We start from the raw sequence: 12,467 nt of genomic DNA, 5'->3' as shown, positions 1-12,467 counted from the left end.
TATACAAATTACGTTCTTCAATCAATGCAATATATAAACCGGCTCGATGACCTAATGGTTTAGCGTCTGCTTCGAGAGCGTGAGGTCGTGGGTTTGATCCCCGGCCACGCCATACATGAAAACTGGTACCAGTAGCTCCCTTGCTTGGCGCCCAGCATAAAAGGGAGACTGGCCTCTGCTGTCATAACTTCGTGGCGATGGATTCTTGAGGAATGAGGTGTCGAGAGTAATTAGTATAAATTGTAGTACTTGTTTCACAATCGACCTAAAATAGATTAGTATAAACTAATGCAATATATTTGCGAAAATTACTTGATAAATTACCTATTCAATGATTAATTTAGTTTCAATTCAAATTTTCAAAAAAAGCAGATTTACAGTCTGGGATACGTGCATCTGTTGCAAGCTTATGACAGGAATTTGTGATTATAGTAAAATTCATATCCTTTTTTTTTTTCTTGTTTGGCGTTGGCAATTTCTATGAATATTCCGTATTATACAAGCAATAATAAATCGGGATTATTAGATTTAAGTTTCCTTTGAGAGCTTTATAATTTTTCGTACCATATTTAGAAGAGATTGGTAGCACTTTTAAATCTTGCTAAGGGTATTTCATTCACAGGAATTCTATATTTCTAAACAATGATAACTAATGTTGTACCAGCCTGTAAATATATCATTGACAAGTACAATGTATATATGTTACTTATATAAAAAAACAAGCGCAAATGTCCAACAGGAAAAACGAAATTCAAAGAACTCGGCGTTTCATGCTGCAAGACTGAAACCACGTAGAAAACTGGTTATGAACTGATTTAACATATATTGTATCTTTTGTTTTACAGATTATGCTTTTATTGTGATCTTTGTACAGTGGAGCAAGGTGGTATGTTAGTACAACAACAACAGATATAAATTATATATATATTATTTTCAATCTATGGTCAAACAGGTATTAAATCATATGTGTCGTGGAATGTTATTTGGGGCTTATGGACGTTGACGTCGTTATCGTGAAAATGCGAGTTTTGTTTACGTCTTTATTATTGTACAGTAAGCAATTTGACGTGTAAGCTTAGAAAATACTTGTAAACTGTCAAAAATGATTTGTCAATACTTTGAAATAATGTGAGACTTACACAAATCTCCAACAACTCTCATTTCGTGGTTTGCAACCGGTGACAATTAAATTTTCACAAAATATTGATTATTTTGAGCGACCTATTACGTCATGTAAAACGGTGTATTTTCGGTACTGCACCAAGTATGTTCTGGAAATGCGTCTATTTATGTTACATGTAGTTTAGACGATTCACTGATGGTTTAATGTTGATGTTGGATTTGTACGTAACATTTTTGAGTTGTGTAAGTATGAATTCCTTTCTAATATTATGAGAACATACGCATTTTTGTCGGAATGATTAAACCCGGAAGTAATGAGACTTTGAAACTAAGGAAGGATTTAGCAAAGATTTGTTGATATCAATCAAGTTATGACCGCCCTAAAATCATATATTTGTACCATTAACATTTTAAAACGAGCCAGTTTTAACTGTCACAATCTAGTACTAGCTCACGTTTACCTGAACAACCATCGGTACCAGTATCACTTAAAGAAGGTAACGTTAAAATGGAAAATATAGTAGTGGCACCGAAAGGGGTAGAACAACTTTTAATAGGATTAAATGCAACTAAAGCAATTGGACCTGATTCGTTACATCCAAAGTGCTAAAAGAGCTCGGCCCAAGCATTGCAGACATGCTGGCACATCTATTTCAACAATCAGTTAATGTAGGTAAAATACCTGAAGACTGGAAAATGGCAAATATATGCCCATTATATAAAAAGAAGGATAAATTTTTACCTAGTAACTATCGCCCTGTATCATTGACTTGTATCTGTTGTAAAGTGCTAGAGCACATTATTTGTTCAAACTTGATGAAACATTTTGAAGCCCATAATATACTCAATAATAGGCAGCATGCATTTAGGAAGCATCACAGCTGTGAAACACAACTAGCAACAGTGATTAATGACTGGGCATATTCAGTAGACAGGAACAAACAAGTGGATATTTTTATTCTTGATTTTGAAAAAGTGTTCGATACCGTACCACACGAACTTCTAAAATCCAAAATGCATGAATACGGTGTAAGATCCAATATTTTAAACTGCATTGACTCATTTTTAGTAAAATCGCAGTCAGTGTGTAAAAGTCAACAGTGAATCAGCCAACGTATCATCAGTACTATCAGGAGTACCACAGGGAACTGTGTTAGGACCTATCTTATTTTTTTATACATATTAATGACATCTCTGATAATATTACATCAAATATCAGGTTATTCGCAGATGATTGTGTATGTTATCGGGAAATACTAACGGACAATGACTGCGTAGAATTACAAAACGACATTGATAAATTAGGAGAGTGGGCAACCGCATGGGGAATGAGATTTCAACCAGTGAAATGTAATATGATGTCCCTGTCTAGAAAAATGTCAGTCACAAAATATCAATACATGTACACCCTTAAAATACTCCTCTGGAATTACTGAAGTCAATTAAATACTTGGGGGTTAATATAACATGTGACCTTACTTGGAATAAACATATTGGAGAAACGTGTAATAAGGCTTACAGAATATTGGAATTATTAAGACGGAATCTATAGGTTTGTCATCAAGATGTCAAACTGCAAGCGTACAAAGGTTTAATAAGACCAGTTTTAGAATATTCAAGTTCAGTTTGGGACCCACATCAACAATATCTACAAGAAAATATTGAAGCGGTACAAAAACGATCAGCAAGATTTGTCACATCAAATTACAACTTTGACCCAGGAAGCATGACTGGAATTTTAAACGATTTAAAGTTAAAACCTCTAAAGGAAAGAAGGAAACAGAGCCGTCTTATTTTACTTTGCAATGGTTTAAATAACACCGCGTCAGTACCAGTGGATCATCTAGTTAAACCTATACGTGTTACTAAGAACAAACATGAGGAACATTTTAACCTTATATATGTCAGGACAGACGTTTATAAGTACAGCTTCATATCTAACACACTACGCGATTGGAATTCACTACCACGTGATCTCATTCAGAGATACAGGACTTCAGAAAAAAACAGTGAATTCATTTATCAGATGTATTAAAAAGTTGGATTAATTATAAGCTCCAAACACTTGGCACAGGCGCGGTGAGAAAACGTCGATCAGATGTGTCACCGTACAACATCAGGGTTAAGATCCAGACATAAGCAGTGTAGCTAAGATTACAAACATGTGTACCAAATTGTGCTATCAATCAGTGTTTTAAGTGTAAGTGGATCATAAATTTCTTTCATAATTTCATCCATACTAATGATCTTGCCGTATATTTGGAGAAACAGGAACATTATTCAGAAAAAAGGTACAAAGTCATTTATATTATATATGGAGGATATTTGTCGTGCCAAACATGTTGGATTAAATTTGCTCAGGTTATTAGTTACATCAGTTGTAAATTTCTTACAATTTATATTAACTTCTCTCAATGTTAACTTTCCGGATTTCTGAGCATGTACATGTGTTGTGAACGTCGTGGTAAAATTTCACGAGGGTAGGAATATGACACTCTACCCACATGAAATGTTAGTGCATCCAATGAGTAGTTGCTTATTCAAAGATAAACTTCTAATCTTAAAACATACTCTACAACTACAAGCGACATGAAGTAATGTCAGTTTTTAGTTACTGAATATACACAGTATTATGAAATCGGCTTATAAACTAAAAGAAATTTTTTTGTTATGTTTCAGACAGTCCACCATGCACTCTTGATGTTGAATACCATTATCCTTGAGATTTTGCTCAGCAGGTGCATTATCCACATCATTTACAACAAGTTGGACCAATTTATTTCCGTACCCTAAGGAAGCGCCATGTGTTTGGTGTATGTGCAGAAGGATCAGGTTTAAGAATATTAAAATCTGACAGTTTTCATGCTTCAATACTGTATTAAACTCTTAGCATAGGTGGTGCTTATGTCTGATTCTGATTTTAATGGTAAAATGCATTATAAACATGTATTATGTAAATATTATATTTTTTGTGTTTCTTGCAGGCAAACAGACTTTTATTTTATTGATGAAATTCAGTGCACTGGGAAAGGAGTGGAAGGTGTGGTGTCTATGGCTCATCATTATTTGCAGTTCTATGGCATAGGAGAAAAACATGCACAGGTTGTATAATAATATATTTCATTTTTGGCTTGAATCTGACTATAATAAAGAAGCAACACCTGTTGGCAAATGGCACACTATAGAGAGAACAAAAGGTGCAAACATCTGCAGGTTGACTATGACATGGTTTTAAAATCACCAGCAGTATAATTGCTAAAATGCAAGCATTAAATATTTAAGTGCTTGATCTTTTTTTTTTCTTTTTTTTTTTTTTTTCAAATGTTAAAACTCACATATTCACCGACTCAAGACTAGTTATATTCTGTTATAAGTACAAAAGAAAACATAAACACACTTTATAATAAGTAAAACATACATCACATTAAAATGAGTATCTTAACTATTGTTTTGCATTTGATTTAATTTGTTAATTGTTAATTTTTTTTTATTAGATACGTATACATTTCCATAATGCAGCTGGGCAGAACAAAAACAACTATGTCATTTGGTATGCAGTTATGGAGCACTTTAATAGGTAAGATTTCTTAGGCTAAAATAAATAATTTTCTATAATTGTATTTAATATGCCCACGATTTATAAAAAATAACTAAATGTATTGCAAGCACGTAAGAAGCATTTTTAGTATGTCTTCTAAAAAGGAGTAAAATGATAATGTGCTGAGACAAATTATCTGTTTCCAGCATTCATGGATACTGTGCAAAACTAAATTGAGTAGTACCTAGTGCAGACTTATGATAAGCCTGCTCAGATGTGGATAAATAGTCCACATGAGCAGTACTAAATGGCTTCAGAAAGGCATTGCCATTATTCTGATGTTATCAAACCAAAGAACATTTCATATGTATTTCAAGCTGAAAAAGTTGGATGAATGCATGTAGATTACTAATACTAAGTTTTAAGAAGTTATATCTTTCTGTAATTAGTATTAAGCTATTATTTGAGCCACATCAGGAGAAAACCAACATTGTGCCTTTGTGACCGGATGGAAATGACATGATTATACAGTGCTAGCCCTAGCCATTATATCTGACTGTTATCTAAAGATAAATATCGTATGAGCTGCATCCTGAGAAAACCAACACTTGCATTAACAACCAGTATAAATTCATAATGATGGTTTTCTCATGACCATGCTCATTTGACTTAAAAAAAAACAAAGAAAAATATCAAACAGGGAATGCCACGCACCAAAAACATAGCCTCCTCAAAACGAAACCCACAGCACGCAGACGCGTGCACCACACACACACACACACGCTCAAAGCAAACACTTAAGGACAAAACGAACAACACACACGCACACAAAGCCAACACATAAGGACAAAACAAACAAACAAAGGAACACAGTGGGACACCGCCTTGGAACGGTCAGTGGCAAAAACACCACTGGGGAGCTTAAACCGGTTTATGGTGTACCTAACCCAACATGTTCCAAAGACATGGGACAGTGTAAATAAAAGTAATCCCCTCCAGGTGAATCTCTTACACACGTAATGGAAACAAAAAGGCATGGCATGTAAAACACAAAAATGCTCGTGTATAAATATATAAAAAACAAACCTTAATAACCAAAAACGTATGTACTCAATGCCTTTTCAGAAGACAGAGCAACAAGAGAAACACCCTTAAGGGCCCAACGAAACAGGCCAGAAGACAAATATCAAAACAGTTCAGGCCTGGTAGGATTTAAAAACTGCTTATCATAGAATCCTCTCCCTCTTCCGTCAGACGCAATCAAAGAGGGAAGCGTAGTGTCCTACTGTAAACGGGTTGAACAATAAACATGCGGTATGTCTCAAAACAGTTGGGTCGTAACCTCTTTTAATAAAACGTTTGATAATCTTTCCAAATACATTTGGAAAATTACCATGACCCAAGATCTTACGAAGTCTGTAAACCACATCCCCATAAAAAACGGGTTTAGAAATACCTTCTCGCAGAAGTGTCTTTAAATTACTATCAGAATTACGATAATAAAATTTAGCAAAATATTTACGCAATTTGTAATAACGGTAGCCTTGCTGAAAAAGTTTACCTGTAATATATTGATTACGTTCATTGAAATGTTTGACATGACTACATGCTCTGGCAAACCGGATTAATTGAGAAATATATACCCCATAAGATGTAGCCTGAGGTACATCCCCATCCAAATGGGGAAAATTTACAATACTAAAATTAAAATCATCCCTCTTGTCATAAATTTTGGTATTTATAAAACTGTCATAAATAGAGAGATGTAAATCTAAAAATGAAGCATCAGTATCCGAATTGTTAGTTTTAATTAACTGAAGCTCCCTAGGATAAATAGTACCCATCAATTGACCAAAAAACGGATTATCCATATTAAGAATATCATCCAGATAGCGTGATGTATTATTAAATGCAGTTATAATATCTGCCTGCGTATCTGGAGAGAGGCTCAACATAAAGTCTCTTTCATAACAATATAAAAACAAATCTGCGACAAGGGGTGCACAATTTGTTCCCATGGGAATACCAACAACTTGTCTAAAAACTACATTCCCAAACCTGATGTAAATGTTGTTCAATAAAAAAGGAAAGGACTTTACAAACTTCGTCACAGGTCCACATTTTATAATGTTTAATAATATTGCTAGTAAAAAAAGCTTTATCAAAACCGCAAGCGACAAATGCAGCATGCTCTCTGGCAAAAGTCTTTTGAATTACGGCAGTTAATTTGTCATTTATTAAGTTATGTGGTAAAGTGGTATACAAGGTAGAAAAATCGTATGTACTGACTGTAGATACCTTGTAATTATTAATTTTCAACTTATCCAGGATTTCGCCAGAATTTTTAATCGACCAAAATAAGTGTTTACCAGAGTTTTCGTATACTTTATCGCAGTATCTTTCCACGTGGGCTTTCACAGCAGTTAGACATGATGTTAATAGTTTTGAAATATTTGTAGTTGTACAAGAGCTTGAATTAGCGATGAAGCGAGCTTTATATGGTTGTTTATGCAATTTAGGAAACCAGTACATGGTCGGTAGTTTAATTTGTTGATCGTCTATACGAACTTTTAAATTAGAAACTTCAGTGATGTGATCAGTAACCAACTTATTTTCAACAGAAGGACTCAATGTATAAGTTTAGTGCTATTTAGTTCGTTTTGTAAAACATTAATATAATGTAGGCGTCAAATGATGATAATATTGTTGGCCGCCTTGTCTGCTGGAACTAAGACATACTTAGAATGAAATTCTTGGATTTCCTTTTTCAAATGTCTTAAAGTAAACTTGGGTTTTGGTGGAAGTAGGTGTTCATTAGTTTGATAAAATTTTATTCGAGAATCAACAATGTTAAAATATTTCGTTTCCAAGACGTTAATGCATTGGGATCAGCGTTCTCACGACGACACCATTTAACACAGAAGGTTTCGATGGATTCTGCAATCTGACCACGACAAGCATTAAAATCAATAGTTGAAGAAATTCTATATTTAGGTCCTTTAAAGAATAAATTACGAATACGCTTGTCCTTAATAATATCAAAATTACCAGTGGTGACATGACCTGCACCTGAATAGCAAAATTTTGAGTTTTTACATTCGCAGTAAGAAGGAGTATTTGTTTGAACATCTTAGTCGGAAACAATTTTATTGTAATTGAAAATAAAATTTCTTACAGGTGTTTTATATTTATAACAGATAATAGGAACTTCGGAGGTTCTGAAATATTTAAGCACAGAAACAATGACACGTTTATCACGAAATATACTAGGTACATCGATGAAGTCAATACCTTTGTTCATGAAATAAATTTTAAGAAAATGTCTCTCATGGTCAGATTGGGTGTCAATATGTGGACGGAGAACATGTTGTGTGTAACTTTAAATAAGATATGATACAGTGTAAAATGGATCTGTTTGAATAACATACTGGTCCGCTTCTTCGTCTGGCTTTTTAAGAGACTGTATAGATAAAGATGTAAGAGGAGAAAGCATTGAATGTCTACCAGAGTTTGAAAGAATTAAATCGAGGTCAGTAACAGATATATTGACTTTAGATTTGCGTTTAACATTACCATTTTGTCTAATTCCATGAGACCTGGATTTACGTTTCCTAATAATTAAAATAGAAAAGATATCGATATCAGGGTTTTTAGAGATATTACCTTCCTGATAAATATTATCATTTAAGTCCAACGGAAACGGTGACTGTAAATTTTTAATCCATTTGAATTCTGCTACATGTCTGGCTTTAATTTTAAAACTAGATGTGGAATTAGTATTATATACGATTTGCTCTACTGGTTGCATTGTTACCTGATCAAATGTATGGCCAGATTTACGAAAGTGTTGGTATAAAAATGTAGTAAACTTGTTCCGACTACGCATTTTGTATGAATGTTCACGGAAACGAATTTTTAAAAAACGCCCTGTTTGGCCAACATATTGAATACCACAATTGGGTGCGTTTCAAGTCAGTACATATATCATGTGGGACGTATTTCAATCAACGTCAGAATTAAGTACCACATTAAATGTTCTGCCCTTAACGTTTGAGGTAATTGTAGACCTGTGCGATAAATGATTGCAACAACCGCACCTTTTAGAATTGCATTTGTTAATAGAACGGTACTCTCTACATCTCTGTGGAAAATTTATATGTTTAATTTTATATTTCTTCAGTATAGTAGAAGTTAAAGGTGATAGACAAATACGTAGATTATTACGAAAAACAGCTGGATAATTTAAACTAGTACGTGGAATATAAACTGATTGAACACAATGTAGCTTAAGTGGAGAAAGGCTGATCGATGGTGTATGTCTTAAAAATGTAGTAAACTTGTTTCGACTACGCATTTTGTAAGAATGTTCACGGGAACGAGTTTTTAAAAAACGCCCTGTTTGGCCAACATATTGAATACCACAATTGGGTGCGTTTCAAGTCAGTACATATATCATGTGGGACGTATTTCAATCAACGTCAGAATTAAGTACCACATTAAATGTTCTGCCCTTAACTTTTGAGGTAATTGTAGACCTGTGCGATAAATGATTGCAACAACCGCACCTCGTAGAATTGCATTTGTTAATAGAACGGTACTCTCTACATCTCTGTGGAAAATTTGTATGTTTAATTTTATATTTCTTCAGTATAGTAGAAGTTAAAGGTGATAGACAAATACGTAGATTATTACGAAAAACAGCTGGATAATTTAAACTAGTACGTGGAATATAAACTGATTGAACAGAATGTAGCTTAAGTGGAGAAAGGCTGATCGATGGTGTATGTCTTAAAAAAGTACTGTTATCTTTAGGCAGATGAACAGAAGATGCAGAATATAACCGAAGAGGTGAAAGAATTAATTTCGGTACTCTATTATATATACTCATGAAATGTAATAATTGTAATACCATTGTGTGAAAAGTGGCGTTCGGGTAGGTCAGTCATCGGTTTCAATTCGTTAAGTGAAAATGCTTAGCGCCAGTTAAAAAGGCGCTGGAGGTCCCAGAATACAAAAGGACGGGATAACTAGCATGGACCCGAATGTCAGTGAACACAGAACCTTCAACGCGGTATAAGATACTTCTCATCTTGACAGAGGCCGAGAGTTTAGAAAGAATAACAATCCCTGAAGGATGAAAATATAACAACATTGATTGAATGTACGGGGAGACTTTTTACGGCCGCCACACGGCACAAACAACACAGTTGTGCGCATAAAAAACAAAGAAAAATATCAAACACGCTGATAAAAGTTTTGTTAGCTGACTATTACCATGACATTTTAAATTTCAGGACTACATGAGACTGTTGCATTGAGTATTTTGATGACAGAGCACAGGAAATTCAACCCAGATTAGCATTTTGATGTATGGAAAGTGAAGTGGAGAGATTCTGACGCATACACTATGACCCAAATGGCTGACACTGTGAGACAGTCATCAAAAGGGGGTCACAATGTTCCGAAAGTAGTTGATAATCCTGAAACACCTGTTGTTTTTTACAGCTTGAGGCAATTTCTTGAACAGTATTTTAAACCAGTTAAACAGTTATCTAAATACCAACATTTCTTTGTCAGCTCAGTTAAACCGGGTGTTGTATGTTGCAAGGACTATTTTAATTCTGAAGAAGTTAAAGTAACTATACTGAAGCAAGTGTCCGATAAAAATGCTATGCTTGTAGTAAAATCTTTTTCAGGTTTGGCCCGTCAGTGGTATTTGTCTTAAAATTTTTGAGATTGCTTTTTAACACACTGTTTTGATTTTCTATCCATATTATTCAGTTTTTTTTCAAGTCCATTTATTTTGCAGATGTCGAGCATAGAATGATATACTATTAATGCTGTGGAAATGTTGAAATATTTTATAGTTGTATAGTTGCTAGGCAACAGAACATAGGTTGTAAATTTTTTCTGGATATTGTTTTGCTTTAATTCTTGTTAGATTCTGAATACTTTTTTATATGAAAATACTATGTTGTTGAGGGTTTTTACAAAGATGATTAAACCATCATAACTGTGATTCGAAGTCACTGTGAAATTCCGTTTGCAAATGCAATTTTAAGCAATGTTTTTTTTTTTTTTTTTTTGGTTTTTGTTTTGTTAAAGAAAAGTTATTTTGCCTTCAAAATGCCTTCTTATTTTAAATAGAAATCTTCAAGTCTGCTTCCTGATACATTGTTTAGATTTTGGATGCAGATTATTTCATATTACAAAACATTTTTATCATCATTCAAGGTTAGACAGCTATGTAACAACCAGAAGAGATGAAATATTCTCTGGTTGCTAGGCAACAGGAAGAATCATTAAAGTTATAGACATTTTTAATGATAGTTCTTTGGTTAATAGTTCTTTGCTTCAATGCATATTTTACAACCAAATTTTTAACAGCACACCTTCGTTTTAAATTAATGTCAATATGCTAGCAATATTCTGTAGGGAATTGAAATTGAAGTAAAATTTTGAAAGGGACTTTCCTGTCAGATGTCTGTATATTTTCAAAAGTTTTCAATAGAATGACTTGAATTTTTCAAGACTGTCTGTTTATAAGTTTTGTTTACATTTTCATTTGATCTTTAAATGAATGCAAATGTTTAAGTCAACTTATAAGTCATAAAACCTACAAAAAAACATGGAAATTGTGAAAAATTCCATTGTTGCTACATGTAAGCAACAGAAATGTTGAGGTCGCTGTTTTGTAACTATATTTGCGCTTTATTATCATAGTTTTATTTCATATAGCCATATTTCCGTATTATATTAGCCATAAGATGGTAGAGGATTATCCCAGGTATATCAATTCATCACGGTATAACCACAGTCCCTGTTTGCAGATTAAATATTTTGCACATTGTTTAGGTATTAAATATTTTTTTCTTCAAAACCACTTTATATATTGCCCAGAAAATTTCATGACTGTTTAGATAGATAATGTTATTACCCATTTTGAAATAAAATTTCATTTGTGACATAATTACACTTAAATTATTGTCATGTATAGCTTAAAAAGTAAGAAATTTAAAATGGAATATTTTCTGGTTGCTAGGCATCCGAAAAGAAAACGTTTTTGACATTAGATAAAGAAACTGAACACAGTAAATTGCTTCTGTATTTTATTTTCTATTTACAAAACTGTATTTCATATACTTACCTGAAGGCAAGAAAAATGCCTCCAAATCGGTACAGATTGGAACATATCTAAAAATGGTTGTCAACATAAAATTCAATGTAACTTCACCATTTTTTGAGATTTGACCCTCAAATTTTCAGGAATTTCTAACGAAATGTCATAGAATTCAGAAATAAAGAAAAGTCAAAAAACATCTTTTGATCCATAAGCCCCATTTTACATTCCATGACACATATTAATGAGAATTACATCACATTATACTCGAGTACTGTAACACTGAACTTCATTTAATTAGAAGGAAAAGAACCACTTTAAAATCAATAGGTGTTTTATATAACAAGGCAATCAAACTAGGTAAAAAAGGTTATTATAATAAATCATTGTTTACTTCCTCTAAAAATAGTCAGAAATTGTTATAACGAAGCGGTTTTTAACTGGCATCAGATGTTTTTGTTAGAAGATAAAAAAGGTAATAAGAACGCATTGAAGCAAAGTCATAGCACATTCCGATTCTCTGATATTGTTTTCACAGAAATAATGAAAATTTCATTTTTTTAGCATCAGCGTAAGCGGAATTACAGGTATACGGGAATATTGAATGGACGTCATAATACTAACCAGAAATAACAAATCTAAATCGAACTTTACAGTCATATAGACTGATGTTTAGATAGTTTAATA

The 12,467-nt window shown here is 33.3% G+C and overlaps 1 long non-coding RNA gene across 2 annotated transcripts; it reads left to right on the top strand.

Moving 5' to 3' along the window:
- Positions 1 to 1,418: 1,418 nt before the first annotated feature.
- LOC128552631 (uncharacterized) lies at positions 1,419 to 11,960 on the top strand. Of its 2 annotated transcripts, none has more exons than XR_008369129.1 (4): positions 1,419 to 3,954; positions 4,107 to 4,224; positions 4,617 to 4,699; positions 9,955 to 11,960. It is a non-coding gene; the product is annotated as an uncharacterized LOC128552631 (long non-coding RNA). The 2 variants fall into 2 exon arrangements; XR_008369130.1 differs by having other exon boundaries at positions 1,422 to 3,954; positions 4,642 to 4,699.
- The last annotated feature ends 507 nt before the right edge of the window (positions 11,961 to 12,467 follow it).

Source organism: Mercenaria mercenaria, unplaced genomic scaffold (genome assembly GCF_021730395.1).
Source record: "Mercenaria mercenaria strain notata unplaced genomic scaffold, MADL_Memer_1 contig_2973, whole genome shotgun sequence".
NCBI classification, from domain to species: Eukaryota; Metazoa; Mollusca; class Bivalvia; order Venerida; family Veneridae; genus Mercenaria; species Mercenaria mercenaria.
Note: the sequence above shows the minus strand (reverse complement) of the source record. Positions and strands in the feature narration are given on the sequence as shown.